We start from the raw sequence: 25,684 nt of genomic DNA, 5'->3' as shown, positions 1-25,684 counted from the left end.
AAATAGTACAACACGTGTCTTTGTGTTTGCCATCTTCTACTGTGTTGAACTTTACTTAGACCCTCACATTGGTCTTGTTCTTCTTGAAAGGATACCAATTATCTGGAGAAAAATTTTGAATGTTGCCCTCTGCCTAAGTCTCGATACCACTCCATGACCCTCAATATTTCCTAATCCCAAGTACCTACCCATATCGGAGGAAATTCTGATGGGTCGCCCTGTATAGGGATGCTACATGTTACGATGTGCCTGCTAAGTGCACAGCCAACGGGCAGAGGAGTGGTCATGCTGCCGTGCCCTCACGGGGTGATGTCACAGGGCAGAGCTCAGTGGGAAAGGTAGATCTACCACTGCTTTGCGTCGGCTCACCCACAATGGTTTGTGCTGGAGGGAGGGCATTTGGGGGTTTCTTTTTTTTATAAGTTAACTTGACTTGATGGCATTACCAGGGTGATTGAACTGTTCTAGCAATGGTTTTAATTGTTTTTGAAGAGACCAACCCATATGCCTCTTTAAAAGTGCCTAATGTTCAATGTTCTGTACTGCTCTATAATGGTATAACATCAAGGTGATTGTAGAGTTGGTTAGCAAGTCTTCTGAACTCAGCAGATTATTCAGGAAGGAGGCTGAGGGCATCCTGTTGGCACAACCGAGTGAACTCCTGCTTGACAGGTCTGCCTGACGTACCTGTAAAATTCCTGTGGTCTAAAAGGGATCAAAGAGGACAAGAAATGTATTATTGTGTATCTCCTGTCTGGGCACCAAGTGACCCTACATTGTTTCATCAGACTTCTGTCTCCTGGTTTGTTGTGGGTCCAGGGTCAGTTTCAAACTGGATTCTGGTGCTATATATGTGAGAGGACACTGGTGATTTCCGAGTGACAAGCCCACGCAACTCCAGCCCTCAGAGCCCAACTTTAGTATGGCTGAAGACTTTCGGCATTTTGAAAATGACTTGGCACATGGTATTTTTGGCCTGTTTGCAGTACCGCAACCAGTAACTGCTGAAAAAGTGGGAAGGGTTGCCATGGGAAACTTTTACTGGATTGTTTAGGGAGTGCCCAGGAGATACCATTACAGACTAGCTGGTGCCATGCATAAATGTAGCATCACACGGTACTCCCCTCGGAACACTTTCTGGATCTTCAAAAGATCAGAAGAGGACTGGACCTGTTGTTTGTGAACTGAGAGGGGCCCTTAAGGACTGGACGTCCTCCCTTTTGAACCCCGGACAAAGATGTTGACTCCAAGGGTCATTTGGCTGGTCTCCTGGGTGGTTACAGCAACACAACAAGTTGAAAGAGGCCTTTTCCCTAGAGTGGCCAAAAGAAAAGTAGCAAGTGGACCGGGACTGAACCTTGCTGAATGCCTTTGTTGGAGTGAGTCCTGGTGTAAGGACACAGGCTTTTTGCAAGTTTACCCCTACTTTTTTCCCCCATTATGAGTACTAGGTACTGGTGTAATGGCTCTGAAGTACCCGGAACCCTGGCCTTTCAACTGATGCATGTTTAATTGGTTTATCCCCAGTAGGAATTGTCACAATCTATACAACTTGGGTTATGCACATCTGCTAACTCTACATGCAGACTATCACATGGTTATGCCTGCATTCATCAATGAACAAGTTGATTTAAACAATTCACAAGTTAAGTGTTTTTCAAGAATGCAGTTAATATAAACAATACTCGTAAGGCACCAAGTAGATGCCAGAACTGGACTACAATGTTAAACATGTGGTTGTTTGTTTTTTATGTTTGTGGCCCGAAACACGGCTGTCTAACTGTGTCCTTTTTAGGGTTGAGCCTGCTTTGCATGCGTATAGCAGGGAGACTCTTTAGTATTTAGAAAAGGGCTCCGAGCCCTGTCAACTTCACGTCAGTGCTTTTTATTGGTTCGTGGGCTTCCCTAATTAAATCGGCTTGCTTTCATTAGTCGAAGGCACGCATAGGTCATGCCTTTTCTGGTGGCTAGCCCTCCTCGAGCGCAGCGACCAAGTACAGAAAACATGCGAGGCTCGCTGTTTTCCATCCGGCTGGTGGACTTTTTTTTAAACTAATTTACGAGCCCGATCTCGCTTGGCAGAAGTCGAGCGCTTTACCTACTTGATTTCACTTTTTTGGGATACGTGCATAAATGCACTTTTGGTGAAAAGTCGGGTTAGGAGTTTACAACGCGATCGGCTCTAACACGAGCAAACGCGAGACCCGATGCATTGTAAATGCTTGTTTGTTCTAGTGCCCAACGCGGTCGTTGTTGCTGCTGCTATAAAAGCGGCCACGCCCAGCCGCCAAGTGCGGATTATTCATTGCTGGAGTCTCCGAAACAGGCAGCTCCGCATTCAATAAAGCTTTCCTTCAAATGGTAGGCCGCCCCTGGTTCAGTGTCCCTGAGCAGGTAAGGATTTGCTTATCTCTTTTCTGTTATTGTCTTGAGCATCCGAGAGTCACAGGCATGATATTGAACACTAAAACAGCTCGGAACAACTCAGAATTTTTGGGACGAAGACTGTTTGTGGGGAACTTGTGCGCATTACTATGAGACTATAGCTTAACAAGCACAAAGCACAAATCTGGATAAGGTACACGAATATTATTTACAAATATAACCTGAGACTATAGCTCAACAAGTACGAAGCACAAATCTGGATAAAGTATATGTGAGTTATGTTGGAAATGACCCTTCCTCCTATTTTTTCTGACCAGTTTTTGTTGGCTTTAGGACTCTTTACCACTGCTATTCAGTGCTAAAGTGCATATGCTCTCTGTAGAAACTGTATTGTTGATTAGTTATCCATGATTGGCATATCTGATTTACTAGTAAATCCCTAGTACAAGGCACTAGAGATGCCCAGGGCCTTTAAATCAAATGGTACTAGTGGGCCTGCAGCACTGGTTGTGCCACCCACATTGGTAGCCTTGTAACCATATCTCAGACCTGCCACTGCAGTGTCTGAGTGTGCAGTGTTAAACTGCCAATTCGACTTGGCAAGTGTGCTCACTTGCCAGGCCTAAACCTTCCCTTTTCTACATGTAAGGCACCCCTAGAGTAGGACCTAGTTAGCCCCATGGGCAGGGTGCAGTGTACGTTTAAGGTAGGACATATACTAGTGTGTTTTATATGTCCAAACAGTGAAATACTGCCAAATTCGTTTTTCACTATGCAGGGCCTATCTCTCTCATAGGTTAACATGGGGGCTGCCTTTAAATATCCTTAAAGCGTAGATTCCCTTTGAGAGCAGATACAAATTTGGAGTTTAGGGGTCTCTGAACTCGCAATTTAAAAATACATCTTTTAGTGAAGTTAGTTTTTAAATTGACTGTTTGAAAATGCCACTTTTAGAAAGTAGGCATTATCTTGCTTAAACCATTCTGTGACTCTGCATGTTTGTGGATTGTCTGTCTGGGTCAGTTTGACAGTTGGGATGTTTTGCACCTCCCTCTAGACTGTGGCAAAAAGGGGGCGGGGTAGCCTGCATATCCTGATAAGCCATCTGAGCTAGAGGGGAGGAAGGAGTTGTCATTCACACCTGAAAGGACTGTGCCTGCCCTTACACAATGCAGTCTCCAACCCCCTGGTGTGTGTCTGGGGCCTGGCCTGGATAGGCAAACACTTGAGACTTTGCTTTGAAATTTGCCAACTTCAAAGGCAGAAAGGGGTATAAGAAGAAGACCCAAAACCCCAGACTTTAGAATCTTTCTGTAATCAAGAGGAACCTCTGCCAAGGAGAAGAGCTGAAGAGCTGGAGGAGGAGTACTGTCATTTTGCTGTGTTGCTTTGCTAGACTGGCCAGCAGGTGCTGCTTCTGCCTGAAAGGAGTGCAAAGGGTGAACTTTGCTGTGTGCCCTGCTTGAGAACGTTTTCCAAGGGCTTGGAGTAGAGCTTGCCTCCTGTTAGAAGTCTCAGGGACACCAAAGACTTCAGTTTCCTTGACCTGCAGCACTGGGAACTGTGTGTTTTGTGCTGTTCAAGAGGAGAAACCACCATGATGCCGCCAACGATGCCACTGGCCTGCACCGTGTCCTGCCGACTCCACACAGAGTCACATTGCCCCACTGCGCACCGCGACCCTGGTCTCCCCGATGCCATCATCGAATGACTTCACTGAGCCGCTGCTCGCACTGCGACCTGTGCGCCCCGCACTCCGGCATCACTTGCTCACACCGCAGCCTGGGTATCCTTGACCACGACGCTCCTGCTGACACAGGCGTCACTGCCTGCACCTTGGCCAGCGGATACTGCTCGCGAGGTACACGAAGCACCGTCCTATCCTGTACCGCAGCCCCGGTCCACCGACACCAGCACCATCGACTCCAGTGTCATCACCAGGCATCCCTGCCTGCACCGTGGCCTGTGGACACCACTCGTGAGGGTCAGGAAGCACCGTCCTATCCTGCACCGCTGGCCTGGGCCTACCGACGACAGCGTTTCAGCAACAACAATGATGCTGTTTGCACCGTAACCTGGTGACACCGCTCGTTGCATCGCCCCGCTTCACACCACAGCCCTGGTCTCACCGACGCTGCTGGACGCCATCACTGAGCCACTGCCTGCACCGTGACCTGTGGGCACCACACAACGCATCATCCCGCTTTGCACCGCAGCCCCGATGCCATCCACGCCAGCGCTCCAGACTTCATCAGCACGGAGTTAGATCTGCAAAGCTTGTGACTTCAAGGGCCCGAGGAACCCTGCACCGACTCCGGAACCGACAACATGACATCAGCGACTCCGCTCTCCGGAGCTCACGGCGAGGATCACGATGTCCTGCAATTCCAAAGGTACTGTTTTTTTGGGTCTTCCCGACACCGTAGCTGGCCCGCAATGCCGCAGTTGGCCTGAACTGTTGGTTTTGTTGATCACGACTCCGTGATAGCCCCAGGTGGTGCTATCGACTTCAAGGAACTGTATTTTTGAGTAATTCTTGCAAAATTCATATCTTTAACACTGTATGTTGGATTGTTATCATTTTGGTCTTGTTTTACACAGACAAATATTGGCTATTTTTCTAAAACTCGTCTGGTGTCCTTTTGTTGTGTTTTCACTGTATTACTGTGTGTTATGTGCAAATGCTTTACACATTGCTTCTGAGATAAGCCTAACTGCTCATGCCAAGCTACGAAGGGGGTGAGCAGGAGGTTATCTGAGGGAGTATCTCCTTTATCCTGACTAGAGTGAGGGTCCCTACTTGGACAGGGTGCAAACCGACTGCCAACTAGAGATCCCATTTCTAACAAGTTACAAGTATAATCTGAGACTCAAGTTTAACAAGTACAAAGCGCAATTTTGGATAAATACTTGTGTTACTTATGAGTCTATCTTGAAACTACAATGTATACATCCTGAAGACTGTTTGCTGAATTGAGAACTAACATATTGGCATAACACTGAGAAGTAATACACAATTACAGAGGAGTAAATGACATGCTTTGAACCGGTCTTATTGGTTCTCAATAATTCACCAAGTGAGCTAAAATTAAGATTTTATTCAATACTGTCTGCCTCTGAAGATTATAAGGCTTAGAAGCTTGAAACAAGCAGAGAACTTAGCAAAGTTAAAGAGTGTTTTAAAGGACTTGGTATGTTTCACTGACAAACCGATTCGTCAAAACATCAGAATCATATAAGACTTCATTCTTTCCCACAGGTAATAGTCCTTCTAAAAGTCAAGATATGTTAATAATGTATGGTGAATTGTAACAACATTAACATATTGCAACGTTCTTTCCAGATCTCCCTCCCCGCAGTACACTACCTAATCCCCTTCCCCTCATCTGGCCACTTAGAACCTCTGTTATCTAGAATCAGACTCGGAGCTGCCAGAAGGTGGGCCTCTTGAGGGTACTGCTCCTAAGGAACTGGTTATCCTGACAGGGTCCCAGTCTTCCACTGCAGACTTGAAGGGCAGTTTTAAACTGCTAACTTTGCTATGCGACTTTGCCTTTTAAGGTAATGGCAAAACCCGAACCTCCCTGTTTTAATATATGTAAGTAACCCCTAAGTTAGCCTTAATGATCCCTGAGACAGGGTGCTGCATGTTAAAAAGTGCAACATGTACTCTTTCAGCAATAAAAAGTCTTAAGTGTTGCTTTTACTGTGGAAAGGATAGGAGCTCCTTTGGCACGTACAGAGCCACAGGCTGACATCTCAGCTCTGCTAACTTGTGAATGGACCTACTAAAGTTGGTACTGAAGGTTATCAAAAGAATTGGTGCATTAATTCAGATTTAATGGTTAAGTAGAATTTAATGTAATTGGTGGACAAAGTGCAATTTAAGAAGTTGCCACTTTAATTGCCCAATGTTTCCAATGCCCATTTACTATTGTACTCAGGGTCTTTCCTGCAGACAGCTTTCTGTCCTCCATGGGGGATGTGTTAATGGCTCCCAGGAAAGATAACAATAGAAGCCTGCCACTGGAGGAGGTGTTACCTCCCCCAGGCAGGAAGCCACAGGGTTGTCGGCCCAAAAAGGTGAACTTCAAAGGTGAAGTTGCCTTTGGGGGGCAAATGGGGAACAGGTTGAAGAGGGGCTGTTCTATTGTTTAGGTACATATCACAATAATGAGGAGTGAGAAGCCAAAAAATCTGGTACCCTTAGTCTCCCAAATGTTAGATCATACAATGAAAACTGGAGGGTTAGCCCTTCCTCTTTGTACCCTAAATCCTACCAGCGGTGGATTGTGAGACCCTATGATCTCTTAGATTTTTTAATAGGATTCTCACCCACAGGTACCACCCGTGGCATGCTTTATCATCGGATCCTTACCCATTGCACCTAGTGTGAATGTGTGGGCTCAACACACTTTGTAATTGGAGTACTTTCTAAACAGGGATTATTCTAGTTAAAATTGTCTGATGGATCCTCCGTTTGTGTTGTCAATCTGAGGTCCTTTGTCAAGGTTAAAAATTGAAATAAAATGGTGTAGCTGGGTTAATGGTATACAGCTAGTGTATGCAGTACCTTCCAGACAAAGAGGGGGAGGAGAACAGGAGGTAGGAGGTTGGACAGACACCACAGGTGCAGAAGGGGATCATTTCCCTTAAGACAATTAGCCCTCACACACCCAAATGGTTGTCATGCTTCATCATAGGGCCAGCTACTTGTTGAACTGGCACTGCAATGCCAGATGGGCACCCACTAGGGGGCTCTTTATCGGAGGTATTTTTCCCATTAATGTATTTGAAGTATGAGTGTAGGGCCTATTGTGTAGATTGGTGTGTCACAGTGAATATGTGAAAAGAAGTATGTGGTTAAATTGGCTAAGTAGTCCTCTTTATGGGTTTTTGTGCCACAAAGTGTACAAAAAGATTCAAGTTTAATATTTAAAAGTGCTTCCAAAACATAATTCTGAGTAATATGCATACTGTACCTAGTGCAAACATTTTTATAACTGTCCATTAAAGGCATGCAATCCACAGCTCATCAGGTCTCCTTATAATACCCCTTAAGTGACAACATCAATTAAAGCCAATACGACTTCCAAGCCAGCCTTTACATTTGCAGATTAACCACATGGGCAAATGTACATTTGTGTTAGGCAGCAGACACTCTGGCAAGAAGGATTGTTTATTGTTCAGCTGTCTGTCTGGCATCACACCACAGAGGACACACGCACACTCTGCTGAGGCATCTCAAATGTATGAATTAACCATCCCTGGACAGTTGCCTTTTCACATACAGTACAGGAACTGTTTTGTCAAATTAAAAAAGTATAGGCAAGTTGTACTGTGACACCCCGCCCCCTTCGATCCCTGATTGTAAGTAAACAGCGTTTTATCTATGCCAGTTTTTCTGTACCGGAGAATTACACTGGAATTTGATCTTTGTATTGTAGTAATAAATGTGTGATTGTGCGTTAATTACTAGACTTGCTCCTTAAAACGCGGTATTGTGGCACTTTTAATTTTCACAGCCATGGCACAATTTCATATATTGCTTTATTTGTAATGTATATCCTGATTTGCTGACCTTAAACGTCTTTAGGGCTATTATATGTGTAAAAACGTTATAGCTCAAACCCTGCCAAAGGTATATGTGGCTGTGACATAGAAATGCAAGTTCAACTTCACCTTTCGATTGGAGGTTTGAATTATCCGGAAGGACATGCAGCAACACATGACGTAGTGTTTACGTTAAACAAGGGTCACTTGAGACAGACGTGTTTACGGGAGAGTAAGAGTTGTGGTGGCTGCACCAAAGACATTTGGCAAAACAGGGAGAAAGTGCAATATCGCCGCTCATTCCCCAAGTTCTCTAGTCAGGCAGATTCACTTGGTATGACCTGGACAAAAGGACAGTTATTTCTTTGCTGAATAAAAAGAGTTTTCAGTCAGTCACTCTGTAGTTTGAAACGCCCATGGAAAATTGTAAATTTTGTATCGTTCTTAGCTCCAAGGCTGCAGTCGCTGCTTAAATCGAAACATTAATTCTGAAAACTGTTTTCCTTCCGATGTGCAAACCAAGAAATCTTTCAACTTTCCCGACTTCCTGCCTCATCTCCTGCACATTACTTACCTCGACTTGCACCCCGCTCGGTCCTCGTCAGAGTTAAATGCCCTTCGGAGGGAAACATAATGTCAGTATTCTGAAGATAAAATAAATTGGGGTTTAACGGATAAGGTGCACTGGCTTAACAAAGGCCCCCTCAGCTCCACGCGGTGCGGGTGGGGGGACAGAGCTCCAGGGGCCCGTCAGCACAGCATCTGGCGTGAGTGAATCGGGAGGGGCCCCACTCCATGTTCTTTGCAGGGGGACCCCCTCCACTTTCTTTACGCCACCTGGTAAGATGGGCAGAAATCAAAACCCCAACATTGCTGAGATCAGTAAGACGTGGGAGGGGCGCTTGGACTAGTAATTGCTTGGAAGTGCTTTAGTATGCACGGGCTGGTTTCACAGAGACTTTGGGAAAAGCCAGAGCGACTGATAAATAGTGAAGTACGAAAGAGTGACGGCCCCAACTTCTCTCCACATATACGCAACTTAGGGGCATATTTATACTCTGTTTGCACCGGATTTGCGTAACTTTTTTTTACGTAAATCCGTCACAAACTTAACTTCATATTTATATTTTGACGCTAGACCCCTCTAGCGTAAAAATATTGTAGTTTGTGTCATTTTAAGGATGCGTGAAACCTGCCTTGCGTCATTGAGATACAAGGTAGGCGTTACCATCCAAAAAAGGACTCAAACACACTAGCTCCATATTTATCCAACAGGGCAAAAATGACGCACAGGTGAGATGCAGACTACAAAAATGACAAAAAGCCCGATTTGCGTCAAATTTTAACGCCTGGGTGAGGGCAGGCGTTAAAATTGGGCAAACACACCACTACTTAAGGAAAACACACACAAGCAACATCATTGCTCAAGAAGGACAACATGGAGGTGACACTGATGCAGCATGCCAGACGACGGAGAGCACAGGACCAACAGCAGCAGACACCACCACCACCCCAACGTGGAATCCAAAGGCAACGCCGAAAGCAGGAGAGGGTGTTTAGGACCAGGACAACCCACCAGGGCCTCAGGGAACAGGATATCATCCGGAGGTACAGACTCAACTGGCAAGCCATACAGCAGCTGCTGCGCCAAACTGAGCCACAGATAACAGCCAGCCTGCAGACACCACACAATAGTCCACAGGTGACCAAGCTTCTAGCTGTCCTGCACATGTTGGCAAGTGGCTCATTACAAACAACCGGTGCCCTGGTTGCTGGGGTATCACAGCCCTCATTCTCCGCCTTCCTTCCCAAGGTCCTAGATCCCATCATCTCCCTCACACCCCACCACATCAGCTTCCCCAACACACAGAAGAAGCAGCAGGAGACCAAACAGGGTTTTACCAAATACATGGCTTCCCACATGTGCTTGGTGCTATTGACTGCACCCATGTGCGGATTGTGTCACGTGCTGCAACAGAGCATCTGTAACGGAACAGAAAGCGCACCAACTCCATAAATGTGCAGGCCACAGTTGACCACCAGGGATTGCTTACCAACATCTTGGCAAAGTATCCTGGGAGTGTACATGATTCCTTCATCTTCCGCCACAGCACCATCAAGCTGCACTTCCAGGACAGACGATATGGCAATGGCCTTCTTGTTGGTCAGTCCATAAACCTAGGAATATACACACGGCACAGCCACCCTGTAGGAAACACAATACATACACCACTACATTGACACGTGGGCATGAAGACACTGAGGTGTGACACAGGTAGTTATGTTGTACACCCTGACACAATGGGATACACATCTATGGACAAATGATGGCTGCCAATAACAATAGATGTCACTCTAGAGCTACAAGGGACCAATGTCAAAGCACACAGTGACAATGACATGGCCGCCCTAGAAGTACAATCTGGAAGATGAACCATATACTATTACATTAGGCCGCATCGTCAATCCCACACACCTCCAAGCAATAAGTACTGTGGAAGGGGTTTGCAATGTGTGTTGCTGCAGGTCAGACACCATGAGACACATAGCATGATGATGCTGACTCGCATGTAGGTGACACCAAAATACTGAGGCTGTCCCAACAACATACATCACTCCTGGGCTGACGTTGCCAGGTAGCAATAAGGAAGTGGACTGTACTATGATCACATATTGATGTGCCACTAATGCAAACTGCACACTGCTGCACACACTGAAAAAGCCAATTGTCCATCAAAATAACAGATGTACAGGGAGCTGGCCCTTTCTACACAGATACATCCACCTCCACAAGGCAGTTAGCCAAGTTACCTGGAGCAAGTTCAGTAGTGTAGGTGCACGGTTGCACATGAGCCACTGAAAAGGGAACCACAAAGGTCTACATAGGCTCAAGTCACACATGGGACAGTTGTGCATTGTCAATACTGAACACCTCAGTGCTGCCAACTTAGGGAGATGTGTTGGGCATTGTCACCAAGCCTAATCAAAAGCCTCACTTCTGGATTTCATCAGCAAAGACATATGTCTAAGTGGATGGGATGTCCAGGCCATGTAGTGCAACCATGTTACCATCACATCAGAATCTATTGTGTGTGTGTGTGGAAGTATCATGTCCCCTCCAGTGAAAGTACATTAAAACATGTTTCTCACTACACAATGCATGGTACATAATACTGAACTGCAGTTTGGAAACTAAACCATAGATATCAGGTCAATGAGCCAAACACAAGTTGTCAAGTCAAACAACCCAATGCAGAAATAACCTCACAGAAGACCAGGATCTCACACAATGCCACAAACACATATGAGTCACAGACGACACAAGATATCAACTGCCATGCTACATGACATTCCTGGTGCAAGCAACAACAAAATACTTACTCCTATTTTCTTTTTCAGCTGATCAGGGTTACGGGATCCAGCCATGGATCATGACCCCATTCCCTAACCCAAGCACGGCAGCAGAGCATGCCTATAATGAGGCACATCGGAGGACACGCACCATTGTGGAATGGACCTTTGGCATCCTGAAGTCCAGATTCAGGTGCCTGGACATCACCAGAGGCAGCCTCCTATATTCCCCAGAAATGGACTTCAAGATCATATTGACTTGTGCCATCCTGCACAACATTTGTGTTAGGAGGAACATCCCCCTATATGAACCCGAACAAGAACTGCCTGAGGAGGAGGCGGATGGTGCCAGGGAAAATGAGGGGGAACATCCAAACACAGCTGCAGGAATGCATTGCAGAAAGCAGATAGTTCAAAACCTTTTTCAACAATAGTCACTCTCAATATATTGTTCCGATATGTAATTTAACACTTCACTTTATCACTCAATCCTGCCCTGGTTACTTATTTCTGCATCACACATTTTTTAGGAATGTGAGTATTATCTCAGGGAGCATGTCACAAAGACAAATCTGACTACTTCATAGTCAGTAGTACAACATATTTTCAATTTCACATATGAAGGACGAAATCATAGGACCAAAGCATATGACAGACATCCACGTTGCCAACATGGTCTACTGTAGCACATGACATACAACTATGACATCTTCAATCATAAGGTAAATAAGCGCCTCATACATGAGGCAGTGGATGTGAAATATCAGTGGCAACAGGAATGTATAAACAGACCCCTGACATTAGTAAGTGTGACATTTGCTGTCTCTGCATGGAGGTTGTGTAACAAGAGGTGCATCAATCCTGAAAATGGACAGCATGAGTGTCCCAGGTATGACAAGCAATGGTCACAACACATGGCCTGCGGAGTCCATCCCTGGTAATAAGTCCTGCCACTGCCATGTATTTAGTCTCTGCCCTCCCTTCTCTTGAGGGCGCTGTAAATGGACTATCTGTGCCCTGGGAATCATCATTAACACTCACCCAGACTCTCATTCTGACTCCTGTTTGTGTTCCTTTCCCATATGGCATGCTATAGAACAACTACATTAGCCTGCATGGACTTCAGGTCCCATAATGCACTGCCTGGTAGTCGGTAAGACCTGTAATCTTCTTTCCATAGCTTCCTATGGGAAAAGTCAGGTTGTCCCCTTATTCTGGATTCTTTCCTCCAGGACTTGTTAGAGACTGAAGCTGCACACACCTGTGAGCTCTCTCGTGCAGCCCAGCCATGTGACTCTGCCCTGGCCTTGCTGCTGCCTGGAACTGCTTAGAAGCTGCCATTCCCTGAAGCTCCTCGTCGTGCATTGGAGTACAATTCATTTGTGTACCAGAGCCCTTGTTGGATTGTGTCACAGTCCTGATTACGCCTGAAACTGCTCTCTGTTTCCACAGTGCTGTTCCTGCTTGTTCCAGTCAGACTCTACTCCCTGTTTTTCAGCCTTGTTCATGTTTGTTTTTGCCAGAGCCTGCTTTCTGTTACCCAGACCTGTTCCAGTCTTTGCATCAACCAGGGCCTGTTCCCTGTGCCTGCATTTGTCTCCTAGTTAGTTCTCTTGACCTATGTTTCCTCTTGCGGTATCGTGTCTAATAAGTGTATTATTAGTCCTCAACGGTATAGAATTGTTTAACTTTGTATTTGTTCTGGCACCTGGTTTCCAGGAGGCTAATCGAGCCCTCACTCTTTGTCTAGTTCTTGAACTGGACACTTTTGTGCAATGCACCGCTGAAAATATGTGAACACATGCAGCCAGGGCTGCAGGTCCATCACAGCCACAGATGGAACATAGGTAATTTACATTAGTCAAACTGACGTGTACATAACAATTTTATAATTGGAATTGAGGCTCAGTGTCGCAAACACTGTACCTACCAAACATGTTCAAATGCCCTTCATATTGGTAGTTTACACACAAGTCACCATGAAGTTGTAGCCCACAATTAATGACAGGTGAGGGGTAATATATCTGACATAGCCCTCATCAGCCATCCTCGATCTTCCCTGTGTATTGTTTGTTGTGGGAAATGTAATGTCCCCAAAGTCAAACAACAACACACATCAAAGAGTCGACACATATTACAAACACATATCATGACTGTTGTACATCATTGATTGCCCTCTGATGTTGATACCCATTTGTAACACATTCATACATGACCATTACGACAAATGTATTGCATGCCGTTCCATCAGAAGCACACATATAGTTGTAACAGTCAATTCACGCACAAAACACACACCATGATTTATACTTTTGTAGCGCAGCCTTGCCGTCATTTATTGATGCAAAATCAGCGCAAACTTACAAATTCCGTTAGAATTTCCTAACTTTGCGCGCTTTTGCATCAGAAAAACAAAGGAAATGCTATGCAAAGATTGTATAAATGTGGGCCACAGTTGCATGGTCTACCACATGTGGCCAAACACTATAAAACACACTGCAGACCATACCATCCTATCTTCGTATAGATACAGGCTGCATGCATGTTAAATATAAAAAATTCACGCAAACACAGTTTGAGTCAGACATTTTGATGCAAATGCATCGAAAAACCATGCACACGCACACTAAACATCAATGGGCCCCTATCGTTAATTCCACCAGTGCACCCCACGAATAGTAGTTTCCTGGAAATGCGTGGTATTTTGCCACACATGTAGGTTATGTGTCGAATATATTCACGCAAACTACGTTTGTGTCAAAAAAATACATGCAAGATGGAAAACAAGGTGCAAAGGGACAGGAAGTGATGTAATAGGAAATCCTGTTTACAGACATGGTACAGTAGGTGTACTTTCACTTTCACTTTACAGTCCAAGCTTTTTCTTGACTGTGTGGCTGTGTCTGGGTGTTGCTCTTGTTTGGATTGTGTATATTGTATCTTGTGGTGTCTATATTTTGTCTTCTGGTGTATTCTATTTGTATATTGTACCTGTGTAAATGTTTTTGTGTATTTTAGTGTTGTCTGAATTGTATTTGTACAGTCTGGTGCCTGTTTGGGGGATAGTTATTTGGGTTAGTTGGGCTTTGTCATTTGGGTTGTAAGTTCCCCTTTTTCTGTTTTTATTTCCTTGATTTTTCATTTTTCTTTTTATAATTTTGTACTATAACATGTCGGGAAGGGTGAGGCTGAGCCACATGGGTGAGGAGGAGCTTGGGGCCTTTGTATGGCTGGTGTGCCGCTTTGTTCCAATGATGCTGGAGGCAGGGGCATCACATGGAGGCAAGGCAGCTGCGTTGGGTGAAGGTGCTCTTCCACCTGAAACGAGTGTTCAACTCCTCCCGGAATGAGCACCAGCTGAAGCATCGCTGGGCTGACCTGGTGGCATGAGAACAGGACCTGCTGGACCACCTGGGTGTGGTGATCGGTGGCCCTGTTGGTGAGTATCACATTGACAAATGTGTACAGTAGAATGCTCCTGAGTGACAGTAGCAGATGTCTTGACATGCTGCATGCAATGCTTGTGGCCACGTGGAATGCAAGTAGAACAAACTGTTAGTGTACCAGTACTGAGATGTATTACACATGTTTATACATGCTAACAATACAGTCCAGAGTTTTGTTGAGCCACGTTCGACTATTACTTAAGGCCATATGTACCAAGCTACTTATAATTTTCACCAACTGCCTAGTTTTCTGAACTTTTGTGTTTACAGCAGGACAAATATTCATTCAAATGCACAACCCAAATTGTGCCATTCTGCTATCACATTGCACAATCACAAAACATGGTTTGCTAGTGGCATTTAGGAATGGGCGTTCCTATCATATTATGGAGTCGCAGGCGGCTAACTGTTTTTTTTGTAGGCACAAATGCAGGCACTAAGCAATTGCAGTTACCATTCGCTTCAAGTTGCTGCAAAGCCATTTGCAAAAGGGGAGGGGTCCCCATGGGATCCCTTCCCCTTTGTGAAAGAATGGCCAGCAATTGTTTCTGAGCACAAAGTTGTGCCATGGACCACTGACTGCTTCCAAAAATATTTTTCAGTCCAAAAATAGGCTCCTGAAATACTTTCTGTTTACCCCTTCTGAAATAAGGCTGCAATTAAACAAATATTTACAATCCTATTTGAAAGCAGTCACAGACACGGTGGTCTGCTGAGCCCATCAGGTCAGCATCCCTATAAGTGCCGCCATTCCCAAGGGTTTGCAAAATGAGACCTACCTCATCATTATTCAAGGGCTAGGTCATTTGCTACCCTATTTTTGAATTGCAAACAGTGTCATTTTGAATGTTCTACCTCAGATCATCCAACTTGCTAATTGCTAGTTGCTAAGTCTCACAATGTGTGACTCACAAAACCTGATCTTGGTACATATGGCCATGAGTAACACATTTCAGGTGCAATGACAACACCTGTGCCCATGCATTCTGTCAATGATGATCAGCTAAGACACTGCCAACATACCATGTTTCACAGTTTTGGGACAGCAAAATGGGCTATCCATGTTTAGCACTACATTGTCATCATTACACACACATGATCCCTGCCATCATGTTAGCATAGGGGGAATATATGGCTCAGGGGTCACAACCAATGGGGCATTTGTTACCTACATACAACAGTGCCACATCTGTTATGGATCACTGAGTGCACGATAATTGCTGACTATAAATTGACCCACATGTACATTACACAGTTAATCATTGTCCTTTGATGCACAAGCCACAATATCCGAGTCACTTGTATTGCTGTGCACCAGGGAAGTGCCATTGCAATTGTCACCCAATTACAAATCATGACATGGAGTACCAAATGAAATGGATTAGCCACAAAACTTGGTAGTCAGGTTTAGCACCACATGATAGTTAGGCCCAGTGCATGTGTGCATATGTGTGTCTATCACTCACTGGAGTGTCAGTGTCAATGCAAGTTTGCAGTGGTATGTCTGTTGGAGTGAATACATGCAGGATTGGCAGCTCACTCATATAAAATGTCACACACTGTGATATGTTGCCCACACGTTTGTACAGTGATCAGACACTGAGCATATAATTCCTTTCCATGTCTTACAGATGGACCGGCCCCCTATACCATCGGGGAAGTGGCTCGATTTGAGGACCCAGACGTATCCAGTAAGTGTGAAAATGTCTGTCCTGTGTAGTGATTGCAGCTGTTGGGTGAGTGACTCTTGTGTGTTGCACTCATTGCAAGATATGATGAGCTGGCACGTGATCTAATATCTTACTTGACTGGAGGTTGACATAGTGTTCCATGCAAAGGTTAGACATTTACAGGCAGAGAGTCATATCTTGGGAATCTTGTGGTGCGCAATAGGCAGCAGCATATGAACAAGGTGATTGGTAGCCACATATAGGCCCACATTTGATTTGGAAGTGCTCCGGTGTCAGAATATTGTCAGCAAGTCATACTTCATTTTCACAAGACAGTGATGCATCAGTTTTCCACACAAAATTGCGCATCCCTATATTGTAATGTACATGTAGGACTGTATGGGTAACTGTCCCACAGCATCGAGCCACAAATGTTGTACTCAATTTATGTGGCACTTATGTGGTATGTTATAGGCGTCCATGCAGGTCAAGGCCCGACGTGTGCTGTCATCAATGAAGGTGATTTTGGAAATGTGTTGGCAGATCAGGTGTTGATGGTTGTCCACAAATGGAAAATGAATGTAGATGTGATTGACCAATGGATACCTCACTCCTAGTTGGCAGGCCTCCTCACATGTGTTCCACTTACTAAATCCATGTACAGGTGGACATGGCTTTGTGGTTGTCCTTGACAGTTGTGATGATGTATTGCATGCCCATCCCCCCTGAGGCACAGGGGTAGGGGGTGAACATATATGTAGGTAGGTGTGATGGTCACAGTGTAGATGACAGACCTCTAATTCAAGCATGCACGTGTCCCAAACAACACTGACCCCTTATGATTATCAACTGCATACCATTCTGCCAATTACATATACAAATCCTTGGTCTTGGGTGCCTTGAAGTTGATCCAGATGATAGGGATTAATCGGCCTGGCCCATGTTAAAATCTTGCTGCATTTTCATTGTGACACATTGCACTACATAAATGCACAGATTAGTTTATTTGGTACACACCTTGTTGTGCTTTGCTGTGCTGTTAAATACTTGATGGTTAGGCCGCCTTGTCATGTCATTCCTCAGGGACAATGTATCATCTGTACTGTGATTTGGACTGCATGTGCAATTTGAGGGAGAGTGTTAGATTATCATCTGTACATGCATCACACAATGATGACACTAATGGTTGTCTGTCTCATTTTTATAGCTGCCAACATGAATGCTGCTGAGATAAGGGAGTTCCAGAGGCGGGCAGTGAGGTACAGGCACATCTTGGATGTGGATTCTGGGTTCAGAATGATGGCAAGACGCTATCGTAGGGAGAAAGCCACAGGAGCATGACGGGCTTTCAGACAAGGGGGACCGGCATTGGCCACAACAGGTGTAGCCACCACCACGACTGCAGCCAGTGGCACAGTGGCCACCAGTACATCAGCCCCAACTGCTGCACCCTCAACCTCGGGAGCAACAGCCACAACACCTGCTGCACCTTCAATTGAAGCACCCGACCACAGCACCTGCAGGAGCAACTTCATCAGGGACACAGACCACCACAGCAGCTGCTTTGGACATGGCCGCAATCACACAGTTACAGAGGGACATGAGAAAAGTCCTAAAGAAGATTGACACTCGCCAGCCAGAGGCTAAAGTAAAAAAAAAACTCTGAAGAGGGCAAACCTCTGAACTCCTGCATCACCTCACCCCTAATTCCATCCCCTCCCTCCTCTTTCCTTATCCAGTTTTTAGTGGATTTAGGGGGTTTAGTGATAGTTTAGAGTAGGCTAGTAGTTTAGATAGGATAAGTAGGTGGGGGGGTGCAGGGGTTCATATTGTTGGGTGTTAATGTTGGGGCTTTTGTGTATTCTAATAATAAAAAAAAGAGAAACGTTTTAAAGAATAAAAAAAATGTGTAATTGTTTAGAATTTGTCAGTATCTGTTCATGTTGTCCTACATGTGTCCAGTCATATAAGGGGTAAATGTTTAGAGTGTTTAGTTAAATGTGGTAAGTAAGTTTAGCATAGGGTAGTTAGGGCCAGTTGTCGGTAATGTATAGTTAGAATAGCTTAGGGTAGTATAGGTGTATGACATAGGTTTAAGTTCTCTTTTATACATAGTTAATAAAGTTTTAGGTACTCCTTTCCGACATGTGTCATATGCTTGGGGATCTGGGTCTTTGCATGAGTGTACAGTGCCAATTACATGTTGGCCTGTGTATTCCATCCTGCATCCACATCCCACTCTTGACATGTTAATTCCCACTTCCAACTCAGCTGTCACATTGGCAGCTACAACAAAGCTAAATCTCTATGCATCTGCCATCCATTGTACCCACCACTCAAGGTGACTATGGTTCCCATGTACTGGACAGGTAGGTGTGATTTTAAAGCTGTCATCGTTTGGGTCCTGTGTTGGAATCTTGGGCACTGTGGGACATCTGCCTGCAGCCTGTTCATGTGAACACTGCTAAACTGGGTGGTGTCAATTTCTGATGAGGTCAAGTATACAAAATTCACACCTAGGTGTTTTAATTGTACTCCCAGCTGATGTTATTGGCCAAACACTCTTACACAGTCATTCCTGCTGTATGTTGTGGGTGTGGCATGTATGTTTTAATGCAAATGTCACATACACAATGACTGACTTGTAGGGGATGTGGCCAGCATTGAGTTTCATCTTGTAGATACCTTGGGCCTGAAATATACTATTTTTACACTGCATTTGCCTCATTTTTTAATGCAACAGCAGCGCATACTTACAAATTACAATGATATTTTGTAAGTTTGTGCTGCTTTTATTTCAGAAATGAGGCACAGGCAGCACAGAATATTTAAAAGTCCTGGCCCTTGTGCATAAACATCTGTCCACATTATTTCTGCACTGAGGTATTGCCAATCTGTGACCATTGACATGTCACATGCATCACAAATCTCCTGCAAAGTAGATGTGTCACATTACGCAGAGACAAAGTGGTTGTGTAGTTGCTCTTTATTTTAAAGTGCTGTAGTGCAATATTTACATAGTCCAGGTTTGTGAGCCCATTAGTGTAAAGCATTCTATTGTGATGCAACACAAGTGCAAGTTTGAGGGACATATCATTGGATATGCTGAGATGAAGTGTCATTCAGTGCAGGGGAACATGAATTGGCAATTAGGTAGTGAAAGACAATTGCAGTCCATCGTGGTAAGGTTAACTGTGCGTGGGTGAAGAGTGAATGTCACCAACTGTACTCAAGCATAGGACAAAGGAAAAACAGTGCCCATGTGACATGGGCTGGTGCTATTGGGTACTCGTACGGGTGAAGTTGATCTGTTGCACATCTTCAGCCTCTGATCTGTGTGTCATCTCCTCTGTCCTTGATGGTGGTGGTGGTGAGTTTGAGGGGGCAACACACACTTCAGTGGTTGGAGAAGTGGACTCCAAATTCCCGACAGCTGCCATCTGTGGAACTAGATATGGCATAACTGCGGCAAGGAGGAGCTGCTGATTATTGAGTATGGCAGCAACATCCCTGTGGTAGGCAGCCATGTCTATCCTGAGGGAGTCCAGCTTGTTGTCATGCATTCAGCTGCAAGACTGGGAGGGCAGGTGTTATTGCAAATCCCTCACATCAGTGGTGAGGTCCCTCACACACTGTTGGACTCCTTGCAGTTGTGATTGGGTGAGTTGTGTGGCGGCTGACTGTTGTGCAGATGTCATCAGGTACTTGCGCTTCCCCTCAAGGCTGGCTGCCATGGTTTGCATCCCCACCTGCACCTTCTTGGCCAGCTCCTGCTGTACTCCCACAACTGTCCTCTCAAAGGTGGTTCTAGTGTCATCAGAGTCCTCAGCTGTGTTTGAGCTGGCAAGTCATACAATTGGGGTGGTGTGTGGGTCCTCCTTGCGACTGGAGGTGGTGTCTGGAGAGTTTCCAGGACATCTTGGAGGGTTTCCTGGCTGATGGTTGTCAGCTGGTCATCCGTGTCATCAGGTTAGTCCAGAACAGACAGATCCACAGGAGAGCCATCGTCCTCTGAAATGAGATATTGTACAATTAGTGTGTCTGTGTTGTGGCAGTTGTAATGTGATGTCACTGACTTCCTATTGGTGGTACCTTGTAATCTGGGTTCCCATGCATTGTCCCTGTCATTAATGTTTGCAGTCTCTCAGGCCTATGCCCCACCTGCATGTCACATGTAGTGTGGACAGTTGGGGGATTTGTCTGCGTCACATCTTCTAGGTGGGGTTTCTGTCCAAATTGTGGCTTGCCACCTTCTTGTCCTAATCAACCCTCCCTCTGCTACCATTAGCATGGTGAGGCCTTGCAATACTTGGTGTGCTGATACCACATGCACCACACATAAAAATTTGACCCCGTCCCAGTCTATCATTTTTCACACACATCTGTACGGCGCTGACACCTAGCACCATACCATGCGTTGCATTGGCATGAAACAATACAGGTGTCACCATTGGTAGTTTCTCATGGTGATGTTTGCTATGTGTGCTACATTGCATTGCACTGATGGGCCATGGCAGAGTTTCATTTCCTCTCATGACTGTGCGGGTGTGTTTTCCTAGCTACACACATATGTCCTCTCCCTCAATGCAGTTGTCTAAACACTATGACACCTGAGATGTTGCATGGTGGCATTGCAGCTATTGTGACACAGGCACAGGGGTAGACCCTGGAATGGACAGCATGGGTATGAGATTATCGCTGTGTACTTCATAATGTATGTAACAGTGCCTGAAGTTTATTGAGTCTATGGACATGAGCAGTTGACAGGAGTTGCACTTGGATAGGGATTGATCACGTAGTCATACTGATCCCTCATTTTGGGTGTGTTTGTGCCATGGGCACCTAACTGCCATTTCCTATTTGACCAGCACACACAGCACAGGTAGTAGTGGCAAGTGTTGTCAATGGTAAATGCCGCTTGAGCCAATGGCCTGAGACTGGGCATAGTCCCCTAGTTTACATTCTGACAATACCAGCTGTCCTGTGACAGCAGCCTAGTTTTACATTCTTCCCTTACCTCCTGGTCTGCTTCTCCTCCCAATTGGCAATTTAGAGGTGATGAATAACTGATGCTGGTGCTCTGTCGCATCCTCTGATCAGAATTTCATGCTCCTCTTCTCTCTTCCTTGGGTTTTGTCTGTGTCCTCCTGGCTGGTTCCTGGTTGACTGAGGTCTCCCTAGGGTCTCTCCTGGCTTCTGGGATCCATTTTGGGGCCCCTTGGCACTGTTGGCTGCATTTGCATCGCTTTTTTGACACTATTGCTTTAAAAAAATGGTGCATATCTGTTTTGCGACGTTTTTCCATGTCGCAAACCGGATTAGAGCCAGTTTTCCTGCGTTAACGTCATTTTGCCCTACGACAAGGCACAATGGTTAGCGTCAGAAAAACTTACTCTAACCTGTTCTTAGCGCCACTGTGCGTCAGAGTATAAATTTGATGCACAGGTGGCGTAAAGCAATGGCGTTAGCCAGCGCTAAAATTTTTGACGCAAAACAGCTGTTACTGGAGGAAGTGATACCAGACCTGAAGTTACCATTTCTCGCCATTATCTCTACCTCAGTTACCAGCCATCCAAACCTGTTCACCCAAAATGGAGAATAACATGCAGGACCGAGAATTACCTGGCCCAATACTGCATGGGGTTCACAATATTTGGCCAATTTTTCTGCCCATTTTCCTCCTGCTTCAAACAAATGGAACATATACACAGAATAGTATTTGGTTATTACCAGGCATGTACCTTGCAAAACACAGAATTGTGTGGGGTGGTTAGCATAGAAATAGCCAGACACTCTGCAGCCCGGACTTACCTGGAACAATCGGTCCAGAACCTACAGGAAGCTTCACTGTGGGCAACCTCCACTTCCTTTACTAACTTCAAATTGATAATCATAAAAATAGCACAAGATATCATGGCTAGATGACAAAAGAAAATTGACTTCACATTTGCATACCTGGTCAGTTTTAAGCAACTGCATCAAATTGGGACCACAACTGGCCACAAATATTTACATGTCAACACATGTTAAAGAACACCTTTAATATAGGCCCACTACCAACTTTGGCCTGTACACTTGCACAAAGAAGAAATGGTCTAATTAACCTATGCAGGCTCAGTCTATCTTGCAAGGAAACACTTGCCCATATCTTCTATTTCTGTCCTGCCTTGCTGAAAGAAAGACAGGCTCTTTTTAAACCTCAGTTCCTGGCACTGGGCATCTGCTCCTGCAGACCGCTGTAATCTCTTGCCTCTCATCTGAACATCCCATCTTGTCAGGAAGATTTGTGAAACTCTTGCAGATGTTTGAGAGGACATTGAAAAACATAATTTATCATGATTAAAACATCTATCTGGCACTCACTGATCCCGCACTCTTTCTAAGAGGTCTGCACCCGGTTAAACTCACTCTAAATGGACTGCTGTTGGGTTGTCTTTCTTAACCGCTTCTGTGCCAGGGACGTAATGGTTACGTCCTGCGGCACAGTGCTCATGTGCCGAGGACGTAACCATTATGTCCTCGGCACTGAGCTAAGAGGGAGCGCTAGCGCTCCCTCTGTGGGCTTCCCTCCCACCCACCCAAGGCAGGGATGGAAGGGAAAGCCCTTCCCCTTCCACCCTCGGCCCCTCACCCCCGTGACATCAGCACGCGATCACGCGATGACCTCATAGAGGCCCCATCCCATCGCATCGGAAGAGAAATGCTTTTGCATTTCTCTTCCGATTATGTGATGGGGGCCTGAGAGGCTTCAAAGGGAAGTAAATGAATTTCCTTCCCTTTGAAGTCTCTCAGAGCATTTTAGCAGCGGGATCATGAAGCGATCCGGCTGCTAAAATGCCCACTAGACACCAGGGATGTTTTAAATTTAGGAAATTGGCATAAGGGGAGCGACCCCTTGGGCAAAAGTCGCTCCCCCGGGGGGGCATTTTTTAGATCGGCCTATTATTAGCCCGATCTACCCCCGGGGGGGGCAGAAACCTCTAGGCGCCAGGGATAAAAAAAAGGGGGCAAATTATAGTTAGGCCCTTTCTGCCCTCCTTTGGGGCAGATTAGCCTATTTTTATGAGGCGGTGCAGAAACCACCAGGGAGTTTTTTCTTTTAACATGAATTTCACGCAAAGGGAGCGACTCCTTAGGCAAGGGTCACTCACCTTGGGGGCAAATTATATTTAGGCTATTTCTGCCCCCCCTTGGGGGCTGAGTGGCCTATTTTTATGAGGCCAATCTGCCCCCAAGGGGAGCAGAAACCACTAGGCACCAGGGATTTTTTTTTTTTGTTTTACAGATGGGGAGTGACCCCTTAGGCAAGGGTCGCTCCCCGGGGGTGGTGGAAATTGTATTTAGGCCATTTCTGCCCCCTTTGGGGGCAGATCAGCCAATTTTTACTACGCTAATTTGCCCCCAAGGGGGGCAGAAACCACTAGACACCAGGGATCTTTAGTTTTTTTGCGTCAATTTCACGCAAAGGGTGAGTTCCCCTGGGGGAGCAAATTTATTTTAGGCCATTTCTGCCCCCCTTGGGGGTAGATCAGCCTATTTCTATTAGGCCGATCTGCTCCCAGGGGGGCAGAAACCACTTAGGCACCAGGGATTGGTGTGAGTGTATGTGTGTGTTTTGTTTGGGGGGGGCAGCCCCTTGGGCAAAGGTCGTTCCCCATGGGGTCACATTACTTGGGGGCAGATTGGCTTATTTTTGGAAGGCCCATCTGCCCCCAAGGGGGGCAGAAAGCCCACCAGAGACCAGGAAAGATTTTTATTTCAAAATAAAAGGGTGGGGGTATGGCCGTACCCCCGCCCCAAATAAATGGGGACAAAGTTGTTCTGTCCACCAGTGGGCAGATGGGACAATTACCCCCCATCCACACCCTGGGGGGGCAGAAAGCCTACTAGATGCCAGGGAATTAAAAAAAAAATAGTGGGGTGGTGGCTACCATCCTTTCGCGGACGCTATGCCTACCCACACAAGTGAGGTACTATTTTTATCGGGAGTCTTGGGGGAACACTGGGTAAAAGGACATTTGTGGCTTCTCTCAGATTCCAGAACTTTCTGTCACCAAAATGTGAGGAAAAAGTGTTTTTTTGGCCAAATTTTGAGGTTTGCAAAGGATTCTGGGTAACAGAAACTGGGGAGAGCCCCACAAGTCACCCAATCTTGGATTCCCCTAGGTGTCTAGTTTTCAAAAATGCGTTGGTAGGTTTCCCTAGGTGCCAGCTGAGCTAGAAGCCAAAATCTACAGCTAGGCACTTTGCAAGAAACACATCAGATTTCAGTGTAAAAATGTGATGTGTCCATGTTGCGTTTCCTGTTGCGAACATTAGGCCTACCCACGCAAGTGAGGTACCATTTTTATCGGGAGACTTGGGGGAACAAAGAATAGCAAAACAAGTGTTATTGCCCCTTGTCTTTCTCTACATTTTTTCCTTCCAAATGTAAGACAGTGTGTAAAAAAGACGTCTATTTGAGAAATGCCCTGAAATTCACATGCTAGTATGGGCACCCCGGAATTCAGAGATGTGCAAATAACCACTGCTTCTCAACACCTTATCTTGTGCCCATTTTGGAAATACAAAGGTTTTCTTGATACCTATTTCTCACTTTTTATATTTCACCAAATTAATTGCTGTGTGCCCGGTATACAATGAAAACCCGTTGCAAGGTGCAACTCCTTTATTGGTTCTGGGTACCTAGAGTTCTTGATGAACCTACAAGCCCTATATAACCCCGCAACCAGAAGAGTCCAGCAGACGTAACGGTATATTGCTTTTGAAAATCTGACATTGCAGGAAAAAGTTACAGAGTAAACGTGGAGAAAAATGGCTGTTTTCTTCACCTCAATTTCAATATGTTTTTATTTCAGCTGTATTTTCGGTAGGAAACCCTTGTAGGATCTACACAAATGACCCCTTGCTGAATTCAGAATGTTGTCTACTTTACAAAAATGTTTAGGTTTCTGGGATCCAGCATTGGTTTCACACCCATTTCTGTCACTAACTGGAAGGAGGCTGAAACCACAAAAAAAAGTAAAAATGGGGTATGTCCCAGTAAAATGCCAAAATTATGTTGAAAAATTAGGTTTTGTGATTCTAGTCTGCCTGTTCCTGAAAGCTGCGAATATGGTGATTTTAGCACTGCAAACCCTTTGTTGATGCCATTTTCAGGGAAAAAACCACAAGCCTTCTTCTGCAGCCCTTTTTCCCATTTTTTTAAAAAAACGAAATTTTCGCTGTATTTTGGCTAATTTCTTGGTCTCCTTCAGGGGAACCCACAAAGTCTGGGTA

General features: G+C 45.3%; 1 long non-coding RNA gene across 2 annotated transcripts in view; it reads right to left on the bottom strand.

The window, feature by feature from the left end:
- LOC138288501 (uncharacterized) overlaps nucleotides 1-25,684 on the bottom strand; it is a 121,462-nt gene that overhangs the window by 95,200 nt on the left and 578 nt on the right. The gene's annotated exons all lie outside the window — the stretch shown is intronic.

The sequence above is a fragment of the Pleurodeles waltl genome, chromosome 4_1, assembly GCF_031143425.1.
Source record: "Pleurodeles waltl isolate 20211129_DDA chromosome 4_1, aPleWal1.hap1.20221129, whole genome shotgun sequence".
Taxonomy (NCBI): domain Eukaryota; kingdom Metazoa; phylum Chordata; class Amphibia; order Caudata; family Salamandridae; genus Pleurodeles; species Pleurodeles waltl.
The sequence above is the reverse complement of the archived record's forward strand: the minus strand, read 5'-3'. Positions and strand labels throughout refer to the sequence as shown.